Here is a 24,163-nt window from a genome sequence, read left to right on the forward strand (position 1 = left end):
CCTCCATGCTTTGTTCTGCTGCCTACGTGCGTGCCGGCATTGTTCATTCCACCACGGAACACGGCGTTTGCTAGAAAGTCCACTTGTTTGGGGAATACACTTAGAAGCTGCATCAATTATGAAATTAGTAAAATACTCGATGGCACCGTCAATTCCGAGTGATGAAATGTCAGCCCACGAGAGCTTACTGGTAAGTGTTTGGAATTTATCCCAGTCCGCTGCATTGACCTTCCACCGGGGAGCGTGTGGTGGAGATTCGTATTGTCTTGGTGCTCTCAGAAGTATTGGGAAATGGTCGCTCCCGTAAAAGTTTTTTATAACTTCCCATTCAAGTTCAGGTAATATGGATGGAGAAGCTATGCTGAGGTCTATAGAGGAAAAGGTTTTGTTTGCAACACAATAATATGTAGGTTCTCTTGTGTTAAGCAAACACGCACGGGATGAGAAAAGAAAATCTTGAATTAGGCGGCCTCGCGCATCGATGCGAGCGTCGCCCCACAGACTGCTGTGTGCATTGAAATCCCCAAGAACAAGATAGCGCTCTGGCAATTCGTATATCAAGGACTGAAATTCGTGTTTGTGTAAGCGGTAATGTGGGGGTATGTATAGCGAGCAAATGGTGATCAGTTTGTTAAGGAGAACAAGTCGAACTGCCACTGCTTCAAGGGGCGTTTGCAGCTGCAAACGTTGACATGCTATGATTTTGTGAATCACAATGGCAACACCGCCTGATGATGCGAGACCATGATCGCGATCTTTACGAAACGTAACACACTGTCGAAGAAAGTTTGTATGTGTCGATTTTAAATGAGTTTCCTGTACACACAGCACTTTTGGATTGTGTTCGTGGAAAAGTTTTTGCACATCATCGAGGTTCCTAAGAAGGCCTCTGATGTTCCATTGTATAATTTGTGTGGCCATAAATGGGTGCTGTATGTACTAAAAAAATTAAGTGTTGTATTAGATGACACAGCCCTTTGCAGGCCCTGTAACGCGGTATTAGTCTTTTCTGAAGTGGTCAAAGGAACCTCGCCGCTCCTTAGGCGCTTGGTGCGCCGTCGGGGTGGGTGTGGTGTCCATTGCCTCTTGTGAGGCGCCGGACACTCGCTCTTGCGAGCGAGAAGTTTCACGAGAAAGTCTCGCCGCGAAGGACGAGACATTTGCGCCCACCAGCCCGGATGTCGATGGGGCTGCTTTGGACCTGAGCTGCGCCGGCTGTTGCCAGCTCTAGCAGGGGCCGGTGAGGGTGAGGCAGCCTTTACTGCACCCACCGTGGGAGCTGCTGGCGGGCCTGCGGGTTCGCTACGCGAAGCGCCGGCTGCCACCGAGGATTGTTGTGGTGCCGGCAACCCTAGGGTAGCCGGGCCTGTTCGCTCTTTGGGTGGAGTAGACTTAGCTCCTTCCACCCTGGGGGCAGGAGCCACAAACGACAGCTCACTGCGTGCGGGCTGGGCAGGTTGCAGTAGCTGCTGCGACGCTTCCCCTTGACGCGCCGCATCAGCATAAGTGGTAGTGTGGAATGGTGAGCACCTTTTGCGTTCTTCCCTGAACGATATGTTTTCACGGACTTTCAGTGTTAGAATTTCTTCTTCTTTTTTCCAGCTTGGACAGAACCGGGAGTATGCTGGATGGTCACCATCGCAATTAACGCAGTGAGGTGTGGCCTCACAATTGTCTGAGGCATGACCTTGTATTCCACACTTAGCACAGGTGAGTCGACCATGGCAGCTCCGCGAGCCATGGCCGAATCTTTGGCATTGGTAGCATCACCTAGGATTTGGGATGTATGGTGTTATGGATATCTTTGTGTAGCCTGTTTCAATGCTTTGTGGCAAAACGCTCAATTCAAAAGTAAGTATTAGGTGTTTCGTGCGAATTTCTTTATTGTCCCGTCTCATAACAATGCGCTGCACATTCGTGACATTTTGCTCCTTCCATCCTTCCAACAACTCGGTTTCAGATAGGTCGATGAGGTCTGCTTCAGATACTACCCCCCGTACTGTGTTCATGGACCGATGCGGTGAAACGGTAACTGGGACATCACCAAAAGTAACAAGTTTGCCGAGTCCATTGTATTTGCTCTTTATCACGTAGCTCAAGGAGAAGGTCCCCGCTTGGCATTTTCGTGACCTTGTAGCCATGGCCTAGCGTGTTGGTCAAGCTTTTTGCAACTATAAATGGGGATATGGTTCTTGCTAGTTTTTCGGTTCTTTCACTGTGGACTACTTGAAAACGTGGGAAAATGTCTTCGGGTCGGGTGAACAGGTTCAAAATCTCATCGGTGCGTCCCCTGTTCTGAGGGAGACGATCAAGAAGCCGGGGGAAAGCGGGTGTTCCCCCATCAGTTTGGTGTACTTCGGCAGCAATGGCAGCCACCCACCACGGAGTCCAACAAGGGGACGCTGCAGCACTTAACGTGTAAGGCTGCAGGCGCCAGCCGTACATTGCCGCTATAACCTTATATATAAACCCAAGAGAGGGCACCTACACAAGGTTAACCCAAGCCGCCTATGAAAAGTGAGGAAGTAACAGAAGAGAAGAGATGACAGGACAGTGAAGACAGAAAAATAGAGTAGAGAAAGATCGGATAGGGGGACAGGAAAAGGCGACCACCGATTTCCCCCGGGTGGGTCAGTCCGGGGGTGCCGTCTACGTGAAGCCGAGGCCAAAGGGGCGTGTTGCCTCAGCCGAGGGGCCGTAAAGGTCCAAACACTCAGCGTTGGCTCCACCCGCAGGATCGCCTTTTCCCCGAACACGGCTAAGCCGCGCACGGTTAGACGCGGGAGGGTCCAACGCTCGTGTGCTCGGGTACGTGGTGGCACAACTCACCAAACTCCTGCTTACGCACACGCCCCTGCGGGGGTCCATCGTAGCAGTTCTTCAGTCTGTCATGCAGCAGTTGAAGCGCCGGAGCGCTAAACTGACTCGATTCCATTAGTTGGCTTTCCTCGTTTCGGAGACGCCTGTGCAAAGCTCGTTGGGTCGCTCGCTTGCCCTCGATCCACTCCATCTTGGTTGCCGGCCGAAGTCTTTTCGTTTTCGGGTGGGTTGGATCATAGAGTGCCGGGTTTCTCGGCACCAGAAAATGTAAAACAAAGGAGTCTTCGCAGTCGAAGGGTGGGAAAGGGGAAGTTTATTGCCCGAAGGACATTAACAACGCGTCCATACTGGCCGTTCGAATCTGTCCAGAAGCGCCAGATCACGATGCAGCCGCTTGCTCTGAGCGCGCTAGTCGCCGTCATCGTCCTGTTCCATTTAACATCTGCCAGATGCTATGTAGGCCAGATCTGCCTACGCAACATTTCTTGCTACTTCCCTGCTACGTCATCTGCTGTGACCCGGGCGTTTGCTCTACAACCCCCCTTATGACCACAGATGATGACATGGTGGCAGAGCTGCTGCCCCCCCCCCCCCCCCCCCCCGCTTAGCCGACACCAAGAAACGGAATGCAGTGCAACTTCGCGTGGTTTCTAATTGTTTTGTTTTTCTTCGATAGCATTCATAAATACCGGGCAGGTACAAGTCTTTTACACTTACAATTCTAATGTAAACTGTCGGGACTTCTGACCATTGGGATGTGCCCCATTCCTCTTCGCAAACAGGTGCTCGTCCGAAAACAGCAACAGATACGTATTGCATGTACCGTAACGAGGTGATGGTCACGGGGTTGTGCCACATAACGTCATTCACTCCAGCAAATAAATGACTGTCAAAGTGCACACGTGGCCGTCATTCTATGCTCTTATGATTAACAATGAATGATTTCGTTGTTTGCGTTTTGATGGTCATTCGTTTGTTACACCTCAGAAAACAAAACGAAAAATAATGGTAATGCAAAATGAATTGCAACGCTTGACAATTACATTACAAAAAAAAACTGTTTTTTTTCCTAAGCAATCTTACCTGAAAGATGTACCATTTTCTTTCATAGTTTCTAAAAATGCAATCGCTAAACACACAAGACTGGCACGGAGTAATTTATTATAAACATGTTTTGTAAACACTTTAATATGCGCATTAAGCCAAAGTAGGTCGTAATACGTGTCGAATATTCCAAGTAGAAGCTGTCGCGTCATTCTTCATATATTTTTCGTAATGAATAACTGCGTTCTTCTTCGGTTCGGTTTCGCTGCACAGAGTTTCTCGGCGAGTTTGCCTAATGTCGTGGCTCATGTCCAGATGCTACCGATGGCGAATCGCTGTGGTGAAAAAGCACAAAAATATCAATCTTGCTGCGAAGTTATGAAAAAATACCCATAAAATGCACCAAGGACCTAAACACATATATCTTAACGGCAAACGGCCGTAATGTAATCATTACGGTAAGAATACATTGACTCTAGAAGCGCGTTACCGTCAGCGCCGTCGTACTCTCCTGTATCAACGTCACATGTGCCGCCCGTGCCCGCAGGGTTGGAAGGCATCCCGAAATGAGAAGCGCATTTGGCTGCAAAAACAATGGGGCCAACTGGACGAGCCTTTACTGTCCGATTATACTGCTCTAATGGAACCAGAGTGGCATTCTCGCTGCCACCGCCAGCGTGAACTCATCTCACACACATAAGCATTCCTGCTATGGTGTTGTGTATGCATAAATTTCTATTTGATGAAATGCAACTGTATTCAATGCACGTGAAAGAACAGTAAGTTCTGTAAAAGTAGGTCTCTTCATAGCGTGTACACTAACGTATAAATACTGGAAAGAAATTGTGCACTAACGCCAAGGAACTGCGAAAGCAATGGCAAGGATGATATAAGTTGTCCATAGAAATTAAAGATAGTCATCTACATTAACCATTCAGGAGATTGCGTTGTACTGTTGTGTCTCCTGAGCATGCCGTTGTAAACGAGAAGCTGCCGGCCATCGATAAATGTCTAAAGCAGAGGAATTGATTGTGTTTCATAGCTTAGCTTTCCGTATTATGAACGGCCAAGAAATTCAGGGTAAAACCTTGAATTCACAAAAGGTGGAGGGGACCAGCCGTTATTTCCTACCGCCAGCAACCCATACATATATAAGATGTATATATATATATATATATATATATATATATATACAACTACAGCCGCTGCATAAAAAAAATGTCACAGTTTCGCCCTAAGGGCGAAGCAATGAATGCGATAGCAACACAGCAATGTCATACGAAGTAAGGTGAGCGGCCTTGGTAGCAATATGAATTGTAGTAAACATGAGCTGATTAAGTAAGCAGGTGTGCTGCGGCGTAAGTAGACCGACATGAAGAGAGACTCGATGACCACGAGAAGGCGCGTGTGAAACGGTGGTGTTGATGAGAAGCGCTTCCCGTGGGCAGCGCGTGCGAAGGGACACACCTGTAGTGCTGCACTGCCGATCTGGGCAGCATTGCATGTGTAGCGTGCGTTGGAAAATGTGGCCCGACTATTACTAACTGAATGAACAAGCGTGGTGTGAGCGCGCACAAACAAACATGAATAGATCACACTGAATGACTGCAGCCAACGACTGTCAAAACGCTGGCAGCGCAACGTACCTTCGCCCGCGCAGCGGGCGAAGGTACGTGCGCTCTATCAACGGAAACTGAGCGGCATAAAGGTCGGAGCCGTGTGGAGATAAGAGACGGTGCGGTCGAACGAACGACGAGCGCGGTTGTTGGAAGCGTAGAAGTGCGCCCCCCCCCCCCCCCCCCCCCCCCATGCTCCCTCCGGCGCTGGCTTCCCGCTTCCTGGCTTGCGCGTGGGAGAGATAAGAGACTGCGGAGCGACGAGCGCGGTTGTTGGCAGAGAAGTGCCCCCCCCCCCCCCCCCCTTCCTTGCTTGCGCGTGGGAGATTGAGTGTGTTCGCTCTCCGTGATAGCGCGCGTCCCCCCACGCTTCCGCTGGGGCATACGGCGCGCGGCGAAGATTTATCTATACGGAACGTCAAGGTGCGGCCTGCCGCGTCGGCCGCGCTGCTATGAGAGCGAACGTGACGGCCGTAGTTGCATTGTCGGCCGCTTGGCCGTGCCGAATGGCGCTAGCTGAGGGGGATGGAACGCTTCGGCTTGCACGCGCGACGGCGTTCCGAAGGCGATCCTGACGCATTTTCTATGCCGATGCCAGACAACGGACCCCGGAGTGTGGCGCCGCGGCGAATCACAGCGTTTTCGATGCACGCGGCAGGCCGCACCTTTTTTTATCCAAGGGCCGTGCACATACATACATACGTACCTACGTACGTACATACATGCATACGTACATACGTACATACGTACATACATACATACATACATACATACATACATACATACATACATACATACATACATACATACATACATACATACATACATACATACATACATACATACATATAGAAACAGTATCGATGCAGCATGGCGAACTTATTTTTCTTCTCTGCGTATTCTTTTGGCGCTGTCTTTTTCTACTACTCGTGCAGTAACCTGCTATTATTCGCCGAGTACTGGGCGAGTCAGCATTTCAATGTAGCTAGGGGAGCCTGCAATACGTTTTTCAATATTTTCACAAAAGTTGCTGTTGCATAGCGCTTTGCAGGCCCCGTCTAATCGTGTAAAGTACACTTTAGTCTAACACTATAGACTAATTTTCTCCATTTACAAAAGTATTTACACACAATGGTATAAGTGTTTCCTACAATTTTCTGACTGTTTTTATCTATTTTCTGTCACTTTATCTAGATCTGTACCCCATGAGCTTCCTTACAGCGAAAACGAAAATTTGCAAGAAAATTGTTGTGAGAATAAGCCATATGAATATGTCGTTATCTATATCAGTTTTTCCCCGTTCATTACCTATTTATTTTTATTTTTATGCAAGTTGCTTTCTTGCAGATATTGGCGTATATATAATTTAATTCAACAGTGAAATGTATAAATGATCATAAACTACTGCAAGAATGAAATGTGCTGAGACCCCTCTCTACGGTGTTGCCGAGAGTGCCGCCTCATTGTAATCATCATTTGCACTGCCCCAAAACTTCATTTCTTGTGCCCAGTGCAAATATCCAAAATTCTCGTTCGAAGTTGATAATCAGGTCTAACATCAATTTGTAGTGGGTGCTATACACGTTTCTTTTTCCGAAAAATATTATTTCATTATTTCGTTATCTTGGTTCATAAATACTATAAAATCTATAAATAACTCAATGTAACTGGTACAGTTACATTGAGTTATTATTACACAACACATCAGTAGGTTCGGGGGGTTTATTATTCTGGCAACGCGCATTAAAAAGTTGTCGCAGTTTCACCTGAAAGACGAAGCATCAATTGCGATAGCAAATTTGTAGAGAGCTATACGGAGTAATGATAGTAGCTTTATCAGCTGTATAAACTTCGACATGCAGCAGCACCGGCAACACGCAGAACTGCTGTCGACGCCGTCGGCGTTTTGCCCGCGTTCGCACAAAATGCGTGTGGCGTTGGTGACTGTTGCCGGAGCCTCTGATATAAATAGGCACTTGGTGCCGCAGCTGAACGTCGCCTCCCTTCTCTCCCCCCCCCCCCCCCCCCCCCACGGCATTTCGCGCGTCGGAAGAAGGCGCGTTTGCACTACATATATAGTGATTGTAAAGGAGGAAAGAGACGCCTATTTCTGCAGCCCTTAAGGGAGCACGGCGCAGAACGCGCGTTTGTTCTCCGCTGTGGGTTCACTCCCCGTGAAAGCGCGCGTCCCTCGCGCCCTTTCACTCGCACATACAGCGTTCGGCGGCGCGCGGCGACCATTTCATCTGCATTGACGTCATACGAAACCTCACGGCAACGGCGACGACGACGGCAGAAATCTGCTTTGGAGTGTCCATATAATTGCTATCGCAATAAAAATATGAACGCACATGGTTGCTCGTCGTAAAGACGCTAACAGGAATCATCATTCCGGCGCATACCTCAGGAATATTGAACGTAATCACCTTCTAGATCCGTTTCATGTAAGAAAATAGTAAACCTTCGGCAAAATGTGAAGCTTGTTTGGATTTTCTGCAAATATTTACAAATGCTTGAAGTGCAAGGCATGCTACCAGGAATAGTTAGAATGCGTTGGTCAAGATTTGCGATCAACAAATTTGTATCTTCGTTTTTGCAGAAAGCTTTACATCCTCAAGCTGTGGGCACCGTGTTCAAAAAAATGATTAGATGCTAGATATGAGCACACGTAATACGTACGCTTAGTGTTGCACCGTTGAGTACTTGGTGTAGACGTCCGAAGGTTCCCGTTGCCATTGTTCCCCCCATTTACTCTCTGACTTTTCTTTGGAAATGGTGCTGCATCGACCCCTTCTTGAACTGCGGACAGAAGGGCAAATACGGTCAAAAGGACCAAGAGGTTCCAAGCGTAAATCTTCACCATAACTTGGGAACACAAATGATCTAATGTCAAAGCCTGCATCGACGTTATCTTATATACTTCCTGAGACAATGATGTTGGAATATAAGAAATGCCCTATTGTTCATGTTGCTCCTGTTTTTCGATTTTGCTTTACTGCATAGCCTGTCCGAGAATTCAAATATCATTATCTAGTAGCTGAGTGTGACGCATAGTTGAGAATAAATGTAAGGTAACATTGCCTAAATACATAGCATCATAGTATACACGATAAGATACAGTCTAAACGATGGCCTCAGGGTAATAATTTATGAGTCTATTGTTTTATTGTAATAGCAGATACTCAGTCGACTCTTAAAAAGGCACGGCGATATAGGAATACGAGCTCCACAGTAAATATTTTTTTTCCTAACGCAACTCTCTTATTTTGCGCATTTGAGGATATAATTCCTGCGAACAACTACGTCAACGAGCCATGGTTTCACATTGTCTCAAAGTCCTAAGGCTAAACTGTAATCTAGAGTAAGTTATTTATAAAACTCTCGGCAATAACATTTCACTTGCCGCACCCTTCTACACTTCCCCGATTACAAAATTTTCTTCGACATGTGTGATATTCACGCTTGGCACAAGTGGAGGTCGAAGTTGTAGCAACTAACTAATCACTCATGCTAGTGCCCTCAGCCTTCACGGATGACTTTTATGCAATTGTTGCTGACAGAAAAGAATCCCTATAAAATTCTGCTTCACCTGAGCTGAGTAGATTGGTCACATAATTAGGTTGCATGCATTTAACCCTAAACCGCGTTAATAGGTAACATATTTACAATGAACGTTGCTGAACTATGTGGGGGCATGGGAGCATCGTGGTAGCCACCGGAAAGCCCTTGTACGCTAAACCTTTCTTTGGTAATCTTTCACGGTTACGCATTGCTCGGTCAGTTAGGGCGTATCGGACCTCCCCAAACCCGTGACAGTTCACACCAAACCATACAAAATGGAGTAAAATCTATCTTCGAAATCTTACCTGTAAGTTCGCCTGTATTTTGCAGAAAAGCTTTAAATCTCGACATTAAACTAGAAAATAAAATGTCGATCCAAACTAAACTCTAAGGCACACATATATCCGAATAAAAAAGCACATGATTTTTCTTTATTGATCTTCCTAAATTTAAACAACCCAATTTTTGCGGCATTTTGAGTGTACCACTCAGTATGTGTGCATTTCTAGACAATACGCTTAAAGTTGTGTCAGCCTCTTTGACACAAGGAATTTAGAAGTCATAAATATGCCGAGATAATGTCACACCTCTCTCCACCATTCTTTCCTCATCAAGTATCATATTTTGGCTTCGTGCTTGTTACACATTTCCGATGACGTGTGATGTCCATCCTTCTGAATCGGCGCCTGGATTTTGGCATAGTTTTTGAATAGTGTGGCGCATAAGTATAAAGTTATATGATAATAAAGTTGTTGCTTTTGAGGCACATAGTAGAAACGTCGCATGATATTACACATTGCACAAAATTATTGTAAGCAGAATAGTATGCATGCCAGTTTGCTGTATGGCAATTAAGGGGGATGCTATACTTGAAAGAGAAATTTCTTATGGCAGGCTGGATCTCTAACCAAATTTACACACATCATATGTCCTAATGTGCTGACTTAAAAAGCGCAATTGTTTTTGCTCTAAGTTAGATGGTTCATGTACTGAAGAGAGCTACTAAAAGCTTGGCAAGCATCTTTACAGAAATCTCAAACTCTATGGTTACAATCGAAAAATAATTTTATTTTCTAAGGCCTGTGATAAAGTATCCTTATTTCGTAGACGAATATACACTACAGTTAGAGATCATCAAATTAGCGAGTGAAAGTGCCATCCATTCAAGGAAACACGTTAGTCATTTTTATATTTTTCTCAACATATGATAACATAACTTGACACTCTCCATGCATAATTATCACTGGCCAAAAATTAATTAGTGTAAATCCTTAAAAATGAAAACAAAAACGTATTCTATTACTAATTGTATAAAAATAGTGCTTTTTGAATATTATGGAAAAGTTTTCCTATGTATTTTTTATACATGTATACTACTGTCCAAATATAAATTAAGATTGCTCGCGTGGGTATGGCATAGAGCAATATTAATCAGAACACCAAAGTAGTATTCATCATTAAGCCTTTCCTTCGCCTGTAATAAACATTGCGGTAATTTTATGAAACAGTATGTTAGAAAATTCACGATAATAACTATTACAATGAACATGGTGAACACAGAACACGATCATTCTTTTACACAGACTACTTTTAGATATTTCTAACAACGGTAAAGATAACCTTAAACGCGGCTGGATTCTACGCGCACAAATTCATTATGAGGCAATTGTGGCATCTTAGCTATTCCAAAGTTCAACTGTAAATGAATAAAAAATCTAATAATTTAAAAAAAGCATTAACGGCTTGATATTAATTGCGTGAGTGCCAGCATCTTCTGAGGTGCCTTTTTTAGCACGAAACGTCTAAATAGATATTGAAATACAACAAGGGCTCATTCAAGTAAGCTTGATGCCTCTTCTTGGCCAGATTTTTCACTCGCATTGCGGTTCCTCTTTTTTCGAAATTGTCTAATGGTTTACACATTGTCAAAGTATCAAACCTGGGTCGTAGTAGTCATTCTACTACGAGTTCTCCGATTATCGACCAGCTTCACTGTTAGTCCCGATCATCTGTTACTTGTTGCGCTGGCCCTCTGGAAATTTCGAAATTCATACTTTTAAGACGCAAGTAGTGAGTGCCGTGCCTTGTTGGTCTTCTTCACCGTTACCGATGTCGATGAAGATCACTTCACCATAACTTCAGCTCACATACAAGTATATTTCAAAATGTGCTTTCGATTTGCATACCATTTGTTTTGCTCTTTAGTACCCTTGTAGCAGGTGACTTTATGCTTAGATACCTGTTATAATAGCCACTGAGCCAACGCAGCATGTTACTGTGTCACTATCATTCCCACAAAAAAAAAGGAAGAATTGGCAATTTTCACCTGTAATGACGCCGCAACACGGTCCACACCTTGAAGCTCTCTATGAGAGCATCGTGCGAGTTTATTGTGAAACCACTGCGCCAGCTCCGTAAATCTGTTGCTTGCCAAGCTTTCTTTTTTTTTCATGTCTTCCTCAGAAGACCGCCACATAAAGAAGTCGCACAAGCATTGTTACGTGCCTTTCTGCAGATCTACAAGATGTAAAAGGCACCAGGTGTCCTTTAATAAGTTACAAATTTCCAGCGAGGAGAAGCGGAGACTGCTCTAGAGCCCGAAACTACCGAAGGCCAAGCCCATATCGGCGAAGATGGTTGTATGTTCGAGGCATTTGAAACCTGATGACTAACTTTTTGCCAGCTAAAGGAATAACTTGCCCCCCTTATTGTTCCTCCTTAAGAGCAAAGTGCCTTGTCAAAATTGGTGGGCAGCTAAATGTCTTCATTATTTTCTTCTTACAGTCGGTTACATGCCTTCGGTTAGAACTATATAATTATATTGTATTTCAGCGTTAATTACAAGCACACCTAGCTGTCGCTAGCTTAGCATGATTTAGCACGTAGTTGAGTTCCGATGGAATAAACAGAGGTATTGAGTATTTCCTTCGCTGCGCGATTACAGTAAGTAGAGGACTTGAAGCTAAACATTTCGACATTGTTACATGTCTGGTTGGGAAAATAGATTAAGACTTAGAGTGACTCCAACCAAATAAGGGAATTTATTAGCCCGACGTTTCGGAGTCAAGGGGTAGTCTTCGAAGGTGGCAGAGTGCAGCATTTAAAATGTCCTTTGTAAGAAAGGAGGAGAGGGGAGTGAGTGGAAGGTGGGGAGACAGTTGATAGGGCACCTGTTCTTGACAGACGGAGCGGGCGGAATGATGTGGTGGCTGCGGCGTTGCTGGTCGGCTGGGATGACCGATGCTGGGGGCGCTTTACCCGCGGTAAAGCCGTTGAAAGCGTGGGGGGGGGGGGGGGGGGGGATGGAGTTGTTTGGGTGTTGGTGCCCTAGCGCAGGAGTTCTTTTTCCTCTTTTCGTCGTGTCTCCAAGGCCATAGAATACACAGAGTGTAGGATGCCCTTCTCGCGGTTTAAATTACCCGCAGTATTCTGAATGTGCCATGACTCCAGTAGCAGCCTTTTTTGCGAATTTGTCTCTGAAGGATTTGGGTTTCTTGGAACGCAATATTGTGGTCGGTGTCTTCGGAATGTTCGGCGACGGCGGTGCGTATGCGGTTGAATGTACTGAGTTTATTCTCATGTTGTTAGATTCTTTTAGATTGTTGGTTTCCCCGATGCACGACGCCGGACAGTCGGCACAGCTGATTTTACAGACGACGCCTTGAGCTTTTCTTTTTTTTGTGGACGGTCTTTTGGTTTAGGAAGGAGTATATTCAAAGTGTTCATCGGTTTGTGCGCGACCTTGAGGCTTTTTTTAATATTCGGCTGAGAGCTTCGCTGGTACCTTTGTCGTATGGGATGGACACTCGTTTCTGTGGTAAGGGGGAAGTCAACGGTTGGGAGTCTAGTAGCTTGTTTCTTCTTTTTGTTGTCGGGTCGTTTTTCGAATGAAGTTCATTGTATAGTTCGGTGAGAACCGTTCTCCTTTCTTTATATTCTTTTGATCTGATTCCAATGAGCAATAAGCTTCGGCTCTTTTCAAGAAAGAATTTGCAATAGACGCCTAGTGGTTTGCCAGATGGTTGGATGCGAAGTGAAGGTAACGGCCCGTGTGGTATGGTTTCCAGTGGGCTGAATTTTTTAGAGTGCCGTTGGCTCGTGTATCTTGTACATCTGGGACTGGTAGCGATCCGTTTTGTTCGCGCTCATACGTGAACTGCATATCAGGGTCAATAGAATTTAGGTTGCTCTGCAGGTTTTCGACTTGCGACGCCTTCACGATGCAGAAGAAATCAACCACTACTGAGGAAAACTTTAGGCTTCGGGAAAAAAGTGCTCAGAGCTCTCTCCTCTATATTCTCCGTAGTTAGGTTAGCCATGGTAACGGAAATTCAGGCCCCCATGGGAGTTCCTTTCAGCTGCTTGTAGTGGCTGCCTTGGAAGGTGAAGTAGATATTTGACAGGGAAAGCTTGAGAAGGCACCACATCTCGTCTACACTCGAGGGGGTTCTCTCGTTGAGTGCATCGTCGTCGTGTTCCAGAGCATCCCTTGTTGCGGATATAGCTAACTGAATGGGTACTGTGGTAAACAAATAGATCACATCAAAAGAGACCAGGCATTCATCATCTTCGAGACGTACATTTGACGTGAGCGTAATGAAGTTCTCGGGTTTGTACATGTGGGATGCTGTCCTTGCGGTGAGGAGTGATATAACCTGGTGGAAGTATGCGGATAGTGAACGCAGTGGGGAGCACGAAAAGTCTACGATTGGACGTAAGGGGATTCTGCATTTAAACAGTTTTGGTAAGCCGTAAAAGGATGGTGCGGACCCATTCCTGCGCATTAATTTTAGATAAAGATTTCAAAAATTTGGGTGGTTTCGGAATATTTCGACCGGCGTCTTATTCAGAACTGATTGGGTCCTTGAGGTGGGCTCCTTCAGTGGCTTTTTGTAGTCTCGGCTGTTAAGTAGGGTGGACGCCTTTTCCTCGTAGTCCTGTACCTTCTACTGAACGGTTGAGTTGCCCTTGTCCGCCAGTAGGAGTACAACGTTTGTGTCTTTTTTCAGTATTCTCAGTGCTCCTATTTTGTCGGAAGACGAGTTTCTTCCGCTTCTGTGGTTGCTGTTAGACCTTATTATGCCTATTGCTTGCAGTCTGACAGTCTGACCTGTTCCCGCACTTTGGGGTCCACCTGCTGGATGCCGCTCTCGAGGGCTGCGACAATCTTGGGCAGGGGGGGGGGGGGGTTGTCTATGGTAACGTTTAATTTAGGACCTTTTGCCAAGATTGAAGTCTCTTCTGTTGTGAGCTTCCGCGATGATCAATTGGTTACTCTGTGCCTGTCTGACACTCCTGATTTCTCAGTTTGGTTGATTTAGGAAGAGATTAAGGAAGAGGAAGGGAAAAGGATGCTACTGGAGTCATGACACATTCAGAATACGGCGAGTAGTATAAACCGCGTGAAGGGCATCCTGACCTCTGTGTATGTCTGTGGCCTTGGAGACACGTCGAAAAGAAAACAAGACCCCCAGATCCAGGACACCAGCACCAAAACATTTTGTCCCCCCCCCCCCTGCCGCACCCCTTCAACGGCATTCCTGCGGGTAAGGCGCCCCCAGCATTGGTCATCCCAGCCGACCAGCAACGCCGCGGCCACTCCACCCTTTCGCCTTTTCCGTATGTCCCGAACACGTGCCCTGTCACGTGTCTCCCCACCTTCCGCTCTCCCCCCCCCCCCCCCGCCGCCCGCTCCTTTCTTACGATGAACCTTTTGAAAGCTGCGCACCGCCACCTCCGAAGAATAACCCCCTGAAGAAGGGACCGAATTGGCTCCGAAACGTCGGGCTAATAAATTCCCTTAGTTGATTGTTGTCACTGTCTCAGCCTTAAGTGGAGGAACACGTGTCCACGATAACAAGTCTTGAATTCAACAAAAGCACTGCGCGAACTTCCAACATACATCCATAAAACATTCATCAGAATATTTTTGACGTTTTTGAGTACGTCGCAGGCGAACCTCGCTTACTGCATGCATCGTCTAGACGATCCCGTACGCAGAGTGCCATGTAACGGGCAGTTCGAAGAACGCCCCCTTTGCGTATGTGGATAGTTTGAGCGGTCTTAATGAATGGCCTGTTGCCTCTAGCAGTGAGCAGCGGAGGATAGATGAGACGAATGGAATCGGGAAATGTCCGCTAAATGCAGTGGCGGATCCAGTCACTCATTTTAGGGAGTGGGGCGGTTGCTCGAATTGCGACCGGGGGGGGGGGGGGAGGTTCGCCTAACCAAGAGCTGTTTAAGCCCTTGGTTAAGCCGCGTAGTGCGAAGAAAAATGTCGCAGTTTCGCCCGAAAGGCTAAGCATCGATTGGGATAGCAAATTAGTAGAGCGCTATTCGGAGTAGGGATAGTATTTTTATCGGCTGCATAAACTTGGACACATTGGCTTACTAACTGAATTAACAATCGTGGTGTCAGCGCGCACAGGCAAACATGAATAGATCACACTGAATGACCGCAGCCAACGACTGTCAAAACGCTGGCAGCAAGCGCAAGTTCGCGAGGTCTATCGCTTCAACGGAAACTGAGCAGCGAATGCACAGCGCATACAAAGGTCAGAGCCGTGTAGAGATAAGATACTGTGCGGGCGACCGCCGGGCAGAGAAGAAGTTGTTGGCAGAGGAGAAGCTTCTCCCCCCTCCCCCCCCCCCCTCTTCCTGTTTCTCGCTTTCGCCTGGGAGATTGAGTGGCAAGATACGCCTTTGGCACCGGAGCCCAGCGCCGCCCCACCTCCCTCCCTCCATACCCCAACGGCCTTTCGCGGGACGGTCGCGTTTGCTTTACGCCGTGCGTCCGTGATAGCGCGCGTTGTAGTTCGCCCTCCGTGATACCGCGCGTCCCCCGCGCGCTTTCGCTCGCGCATACGGCGTGCCGACGATGTTATCGCCCTTGGAATCTATACGGAACCTCACGGCGACGGCAGAAATCCGGTTAAAGTGTCCATATAATTGCTTTCGCAATAAAAACTGCGCATGGCTATGACGTCGAGGAGCTTGTGCAAGGCGTGCTAGGTGACGCACGTGACGCCATCCATCTTTCGTTACCTTCACCGCAGCGCGAGGCGCGGCAGCCGTATCCGGCGTTCGTCGGCTTGTCCCGGCTGCAGCCGGAGTCGAGATGCGACATGCTGCATTTCGCGCCGGCCTGGCCGCCCACCAGAATGGACCGCTTGCGCGTATATATATAAGAGTGAATATAAGATGTATATATATTAATATATATATGTATATACAGGGTGTTTCAGCGAACACTTTCGAAATTAATTTAAGGTTGCCTGTGGCAGATAGCACAATTCTAGTTAATTAGTTGGTCTACTCGAAGAGGCGGACATTACTTGCACAAGAAATTGAAATGCATAATCGAATATATAACAAAAAATCACTAATTAGGTTTTTAACTAAAAACTTGATGGCCCTTATTGCAATTTACAAATTGTAGCCGTGGAGTTCGCAAGGCGGATCCACGTGGAATGAGTTTCAGCATGACACCAGTTTCGAGATATTAATTCCCCGAACTTTGCGGAGAAATGCATTGGTGTTCCAGTTGATTTTGTGCTTTAATGTGTAAAGCGACGTTTTGTTAAGAAACTAACTGGAACGCCAATGCATTGCGCGGCAAAGTTCGATAATTAATATATCGAAGCTGGTGTCATCCCGAGAATTCTTTCCAAGTGGATCCGCCTTGTGAACTCCACAGCTATAATTTATAAATTCCAATATGGGCCATCAGGTAATTAGTAAAAATTTAATTAGTCATTTTTAATTTGTTAAATTATGCATTTCAATTTCTTGTACAAGTATTGTCCGCCTCTTCGAGTCGACCATCTCATGAACTAGAATTGTGCTATCTGCCACAGGCAACCTTTAAGAATTTCTGAATGTGTTCGCTGAAACACCCTGTATATCTAAGAGTGCACAACATTCGCTATGGTGTCGTAGTGGCCTTGGAATTGCTCAGCTATGCCATGGGCGCGGGTTCAAATTTCTGCCGAGGCGGCCCCATTATCATTGGGCCGACATGCAAGAACGCGCATTTACTGTGTATTGGGTGCCCGGTAAAAAACAAAATCCATGTGGTCAAATGGTTCCAGAGTTCCCGACTACTGCGGGTCTCAAAATTATATCGTGGTTTTCAGACCATTCTGTTTGACAAGTCCGACCGCTGCCTTCGAATGACCTTCCTTCGAAACGGCGCTTTCACCATCATCATCATCAGCAGCAGCAGCAGCAGCCTATTTCAATGCCCACTGCAGGACGAAGGCCTCTCCCTGCGATATCCAATTACCCCTGTCTTGCGCTAGCTGATTCCAACTTGCGCCTATAAATTTCCTAACTTCATCACCCCACCTAGTTTTCTGCCGTCTTCGACTGCGCTTCCCTTCTCTCGGTACCAATTCTGTAACTATAATGGTCCACCGGTTATCCATCTTACACATTACATGGCCTGCCCACCTACACTTTTTTCTCTTAATATCCATTAGAATATCGGCTATCCCTTTTCATATTCTCCTCCACACCTCTCTCTTCCTTTATCTTCACGTGAGGCCTAACATTTCTCGTTCCGTCGTTCTTTGAGCAGTCTTTAACTTATTCTCGAGCTTCTTTGTTAACCTCCAAGTTTCTGCCTCATATGTTAGCACCGGTAGATTGCAATCATTATATATTTTCATTTCAACGACAGTGGTAAGATCCCAGTCAGCATTTGCTAATGCCTACCGTATGCACTCCAACCCAATTTTTTTCTTCTGTAAGTTTCCTTCTCGTCATCAGGGTACCGTGTGAGAATTTGACCTAGATAAACGGTACTCCTTTACATACTCTAGAGGTTGACTGGCGATCCTGAATTCTTGTATCCTTGCCAGGCAATTGAACCCTTCCCCCTTACATTTGTCTTTGAATAATAATCTTCAACCACAATCAAACACTTTATTAGTTAAAGTGTTCAATCATTTGTTGTAATTCGTCCACATTGTTGCTAAACAGGACAATCTCATCTGCAAAACGGAGGTTGCGGAGATATTCGCGGTTTATCCTCACTGCTAAGCCTTCCCAGTCTATGAGCTTGAATACTTCTTCTTAGCATGCAATGAATAGCATTGGAGAGATTGTGTCTCCTTGCCCGACCCCTTTCTTGATAGGTATATTTCTACTTCTGCATAGGCACAAACTGGGCGAAATAAATCCCATTCCCGGTGGTCATAAGTTACCGCTTGTCGTCCCCCGAAAAATGCGTGCTATCGTTCTCTCCTGAATCAAGAAGGGCTGGCAGATGGAGTATAACATTGCGGTATAAACGTTATAAAAAAACACCAGCCCTTCCCCTGTCGGGAAAATGTGAATAGTCGAAGCTTGACCTGAGTGCAGCTGACCTACTACTTTTCGCTCTTTGCTGACGGCGAGCCTCGGCTACGGAAGCCCTCGCGGTAGGGTCGGCACGCCTATGGGTATGTCGACAAAGATGGACCAAGTCCACCGTTCTAGGGAACCCAGGTAGCTCATCGTTCAGGGATGTTTTTTTTTCCGACGTGTTACAGACTTACGGCCGCCTTAAATAGCTCCGCTGTTAAAAAGGCCACCTGTACTTCTTCCCGGTCCCCTTCAACCACTTGACGTGCCTTCCGACCCGTTTATTCACGTTGGTGTACACCTGCATAGAACGTTTATCGTATTCAATTCAGGTAACAAGTGGATTGCCGTGGTTCATATTGTACGAAATCATCCTTCATCCCGCGCTTCTTGTTAACTTCTTACAGACAGCGGCTTTTATTTCTTCTCCAGAGTTGTGGACCATCTACTTCATTCACGCGTGACTCTACAAATGCTCACTACTGCCATAACACCCACAACCTAACCTTCTTACCAAGCGGCTTAATCGCACCATCACGGATATAATTTTTGTTCTGTTTTTTACGTAACCATGCCACGACTGAAGTAATGCTCTCCTCTTTGTCACATTCGTGTAGAATATCTCACGTTACGGCACCGATGGTTATTTACCGATTTACCTATTCTGAGCCCTAGATCTAATATTCTCGTTTGTCATCACCCTGCCCATCCCTCAAAGTTTCCCGTCAGAATCGGCCATTGCCCAAGGAGAACAGGCATGTCAAGTTGCCCAGGACAGTCGCCACTGTGTGACCACATTACCTCCCTGTGACTTGTCTTTCCATGGTGTTCGGCCCATCGCGCGAGCCTCTCCGCAAATATATTGCCGTGCTATGCCGGTCCGTACCGAGGCCACCGTCAGGCGATAGACGTAACCTGTGAAATCTCGCCAGTAAAGTTCCCTTACGCTAACCTTCAAGTGGAGTCTTTCTTGTCGCCCACCTTAAACGCTCCCAGTATACTTCCACATATGACTCAACAGGATGGCGCTTCACAGTCGAAGGAATACGTGTTACAACGCTTACACAAAATTGAAAGAAGAGCACGAGCTTAATGTCAAAAAAGAGAACTTTAGGGAATTGCCTTGCAGTGATTGATTTGTAAATAACCTGAAAAGAGGTTTCCCTGCTTGCTTACTCTTCGTGCCACAGTAGAGATGTCCACGGAGTTCAACCATCACGACGTCCATCCAAAAACACCAGGCACAATAATCTAATAATGTTAACCACATTACCACGTATTATGAAAATAAAGCCCTTAACTGTAAAAACGTTTCATCCATGTTGGTACGTTTTTCTACACGAAAGTGTAAAATCGGCTGCGGCGCAATATACGAATGCGTCTGATACATTCGAACAGACATGGCAATGGCCCTCCGTGAATGATGTTTAGGCCAAAAGTTCAAGTTTGCTAAGGTGTCTCTGGATATAAGTCCTGACAGTTATACCAGAACCACCGCCAGTGTACACTAGAGGATAATTCATTTTGAGCAGAGCCGCATTTTGTGTCTTATATAAGCAATGTCTAGTAAAAATATGTTAGAGTCAACAGTGTCCATGGAAACACTTACACGCTAAAGTTTATTGAATAGATAGGGCAATAATTCGGACTCTAAATTCTTCAACCCACCTGTCCCTGATAAATGGGAATTACTCTAAGGATAGAAAATATGTGATAACATTACTAATCACTTCAAACCTTTAATAATGCAGACAGTTTGTTGAGAAAACAACCAGCTTTGTTTATTTTAACAGTTTCTCCCGTCTGATAAGCCAGATTTGAAGTAGCGGCTAAGAAAAATATTCCCTGAGGGAACGTCTGTCTCTCTGATACGCTCATAACTTGGGAGCTCTCTATATTCTCCCGGGTATCCGTGAAATTGGGCCAGATCGCAACATATGGTTAATGTCCATTCTAAATGCTGGAGCAGGACAGTTTTGATTGCTCACGGTAACTGCAGGTCGTGTACAATAGACATATAAACAGTTATGATTCAACTGAAGCCCCGCCCGAAGTCTCCAAGTAACCGATTGGGCAAAACGGCATAGCGAGACTACGTCAAAATTGCATCTTGTCATCACTGGCCGAGCAAAATATTCCATAAAATAAAAACCAGTTGCGGGGCCTTCATAAGGCAAATACATATATCACCACAAAACGGAGTGTGATTTAAATCAACGCTTAAACCAACATTTAGTTCATAGGCGTCGAATTCCGCTCTAGCGTTGCTTCATTAACAAGAACGTATAATGATCTTAGCGATATTGTTGTAGTTTCCGAATAGCACGAAAGCTAGAACTTATGCCTTCTTGTTAAGTTTCTTGCTGAAAATGTTTCGCAAACGACACGTAAGCAATCGTAAGGACTACGTAACATGTCAGACGAAGCGAAATAAAGGCGGAGACGAAACAGAAGTGTCCCAGAGCCTCATTTATTTCAGTATAGAAACACCTATAGGCCGTTCATTGTCACAGCGCCTGACTCTCACATTGGCTCCAGTATTCTGGTAACATAATGTATTCCTTCTTACTCTTAGGTGGAAGAAGGCTATATTATAATCACCAGACCTGGATTAGAAGCGCGCACATCAAGTCACCAATATTTCTTAACAATACACTCCAACATAGCGGTTTCACTAGTTTCCATTTTGGGCCGTGAATTTTGAACCGGTTTCCGTTCATGCCGGGAATACAATGCACAAAAGGGCAGTCAGTTTGTTACATAAGTTCTGCTGCATTTGGAAAGACGTCACGACTGGCGCCACACAATGCAGGTTTATAGCACCAATGGGAGCTTCCAGCAACGTTTACTGTTAGTTGCGGTATAGGAGTGGCACTATTTCTACTTCGCCTATTTATACACTAACCCGGCTCGTATATTTTTCGTGCAGCATTTTTAACAAGCACACTGCATGCAGATGACCAAGAAATGCCTGCCATAGCTTTTCTTAATAAATAAGGCGAGCACCATGCTTTTCTTCGTCATGACCATTGCCACAAGACCCGCAATATTTGGCCACATTTGAACCAGGACAAACCACAGGTGATACTCAATAGTTCCTCCGGGTCGTCCCAATTTAAAATGCGAAGCATTTCTTGGCGAACATTTGCTACTTTGACATCTGTCTATATAGCCGCCAACGACTTTGTGCTCTCAAGGTCGTTTCGCTAACTTGGTATGTACCAAAACTGGCATACTATGACAAGAGTGTATAACGAACACAAATGATATTTCATGACATGAATGTCATGACAAGCGTGACATGTAGGTCATGAAACAGCTGCCTAGGTCTTAGTTCCCTCATGGTCGTTTCGTTAACTGGGTATAGGTACCAAGATTGGTACAGTATGACAGTAGCGTATGACGCACATAAGTGATAGGTCATGACATAAATGTCATTACTTGCGTGTCATGTGGGCCATGAGAATGACCCAGCGAAAAATATTAACAGTCAAAAACCAATGAAATGGGTTCGGACGTGGGTACTAAGTGAAGGAAGCACTACAGGATGCTGGTAGAAGTAACAGCCATAAGCATGACTCAGGAAAAATGAAAATGAATCAGCGAAAAACGATTTACACCCAAAAATCATTGGAATGGGTTCGGACGTGGACACTAAATGAAGGAAACACTCAATGATGATAGTAGAAATTATAGTCATGAGCATGACTCAGCAAAAAATTGCAATGACTCAGCGAAAAAAGATTAACACTCAAAAGCCACTGAAACAGTTTCTAACGTGGGTACTAAGCGAAGCGAACACTAAAGCATGATTGTAGAAGTCAAAGTAATGAGCATGACTCAGCAAAAATGACAATCAATCAGCGAAAAAAGATTAACACTGAAACATCACTGGAATGGGTTCGGACGTGGATACTAAGTGAAGAAAACACTCAATGATAATGGTAGAATTTATAGTCATGAGCATGACTCATCAAAACTGGCAATGACTCAGCAAAAAAGATTAACACTGAAAATCCACTGAAATGGTTTCTAACGTGGGTACTAAGTGGAGCAAACACTAAAGCATGATGGTAGAAGTCATAGTCATTAGCATGAATGAGAAAAAATGACAATGACTCAGCGAAAAAACATTAACACTCAAAAACACTGAAATGGTTTAGTAAGCGGGTACTAAGGGAAGGAAACACTAAAGGATGGCGGTAGAAGTCATAGTCACGAGTATGACCACGGCTTTCGCCTTAAGGTCTCCTAGGTGTAGCTAAATCGAGTCCTGAGGACTCACGACATGAATGTCATGACATGCGTGTCATGTAGGTTATGAAAGAGCCGCCTACATCTTGGTGCTCTCATGGTTATTTCGTTAACTTGGTAGGCTCCCCGCACACTGATTTGCATAACATCGATCCCCACAGGGTGTGGGATCTGCCGGCCTTTTTCTACCTTTTTTTACACAAGTCGCTTGTGAAGTCACAGCAAAAACAATGAAACGCACGTGTTATAGAGCTTGTATATATTTCGCAGGGGCTGAAATTTTACAACTTATCTAAAAACAACACTTTGCGTTGAAATAGCATTTGATTAAGCGACATATGGAGGTAGTACTTTGGTTAGAGTAAAGATGGACAGGTTCAGATGAAATACTTCTATTATGCGAACAAACTTGCACGCCTAAACCGGCTCCATCAAAAACAGAAAAATAAACTTCCGCGTCTTTCTCAAGATGCACTCTGTAATTAATTTATGGATGTGTCATTCTAAATTAGAATTCCCTTTTTTGAGCTTCAGAGTATGCTTCCTTTCAGCAGAAACTGTCGGCAAAGCCAGCCACCATAATCAAAGCAGCTACACTACCCAAATTTACTGACCCACCCCTGAAGCTGCGTCTCGGATGTCCTCGGAGGAGATTCAGGGGGGAATATAAATGATATTAGATGCATATTTGATGCTGATTACACAGAAATACTTTAAAATTTCGAGAAAAACTTAGATATTGTACGGCACTTATTGGAACTTACGAATCAAACCGGTGAGTTTGCAAGACGTGCTAATTTGAATCTCCATAATGACACCAGTTTTGAGATATTATTTCTGAAACTTCGGAAACTAAATACATATGCATTCCACTTACTTTTGTTCTTCGACGCATAAAAGAGCCTATTGTAAAAAAATAATTAGGTTGCAAGACAGTGCATTTTTATAGCGAGTTTCATGGCGCATATGTCCAAACTGGTGTCATTCTGGTAATCTTTTCCAAGTGCATGAGCCTTGCAAACTGATCGGCTACCATTCGTAAATTGCAATATGTGCCGTAACGTAATAAATTAGCAAGGTTAATAATCAAATTTTTATTACTTCAAAGTCTGTTTTGGTTTCACGTGCAAGTAATGCCTACCTCTTCTGATAATCCATCTCAATAACTAGAATTGTGTTATCTGCCACCGGCGATTTTTTGAAATTCCAGAAAACTTAAAAGTGGTCACGCCGTTGTTGTCTGTAATTGAGTGCGCAGTCTGTCTGTGTTGGCTTGCCCCGATTGTAGCTTACGTTTTTGGAAATTGTTACTTTTAAAAAAAGTTAGAAAATCAACAACAGGACTATATTTCAGCATGTACTTTTCAAAAAAGGTATCTTCACTCGAAAAGTGCAAGGTGCACTTTCATTTTCTAACTCACGAACTTGAGAAACTGCCTTCGGCTTCAAATAGCTCGCTGTTACACCGTCTATCATTGTTCCTTCGTTATTCAGCGTTACAAAAAGTATGAAGAGACTTCCTG

This window comes from Dermacentor silvarum, chromosome 5 (assembly GCF_013339745.2).
Source record: "Dermacentor silvarum isolate Dsil-2018 chromosome 5, BIME_Dsil_1.4, whole genome shotgun sequence".
NCBI classification, from domain to species: domain Eukaryota; kingdom Metazoa; phylum Arthropoda; class Arachnida; order Ixodida; family Ixodidae; genus Dermacentor; species Dermacentor silvarum.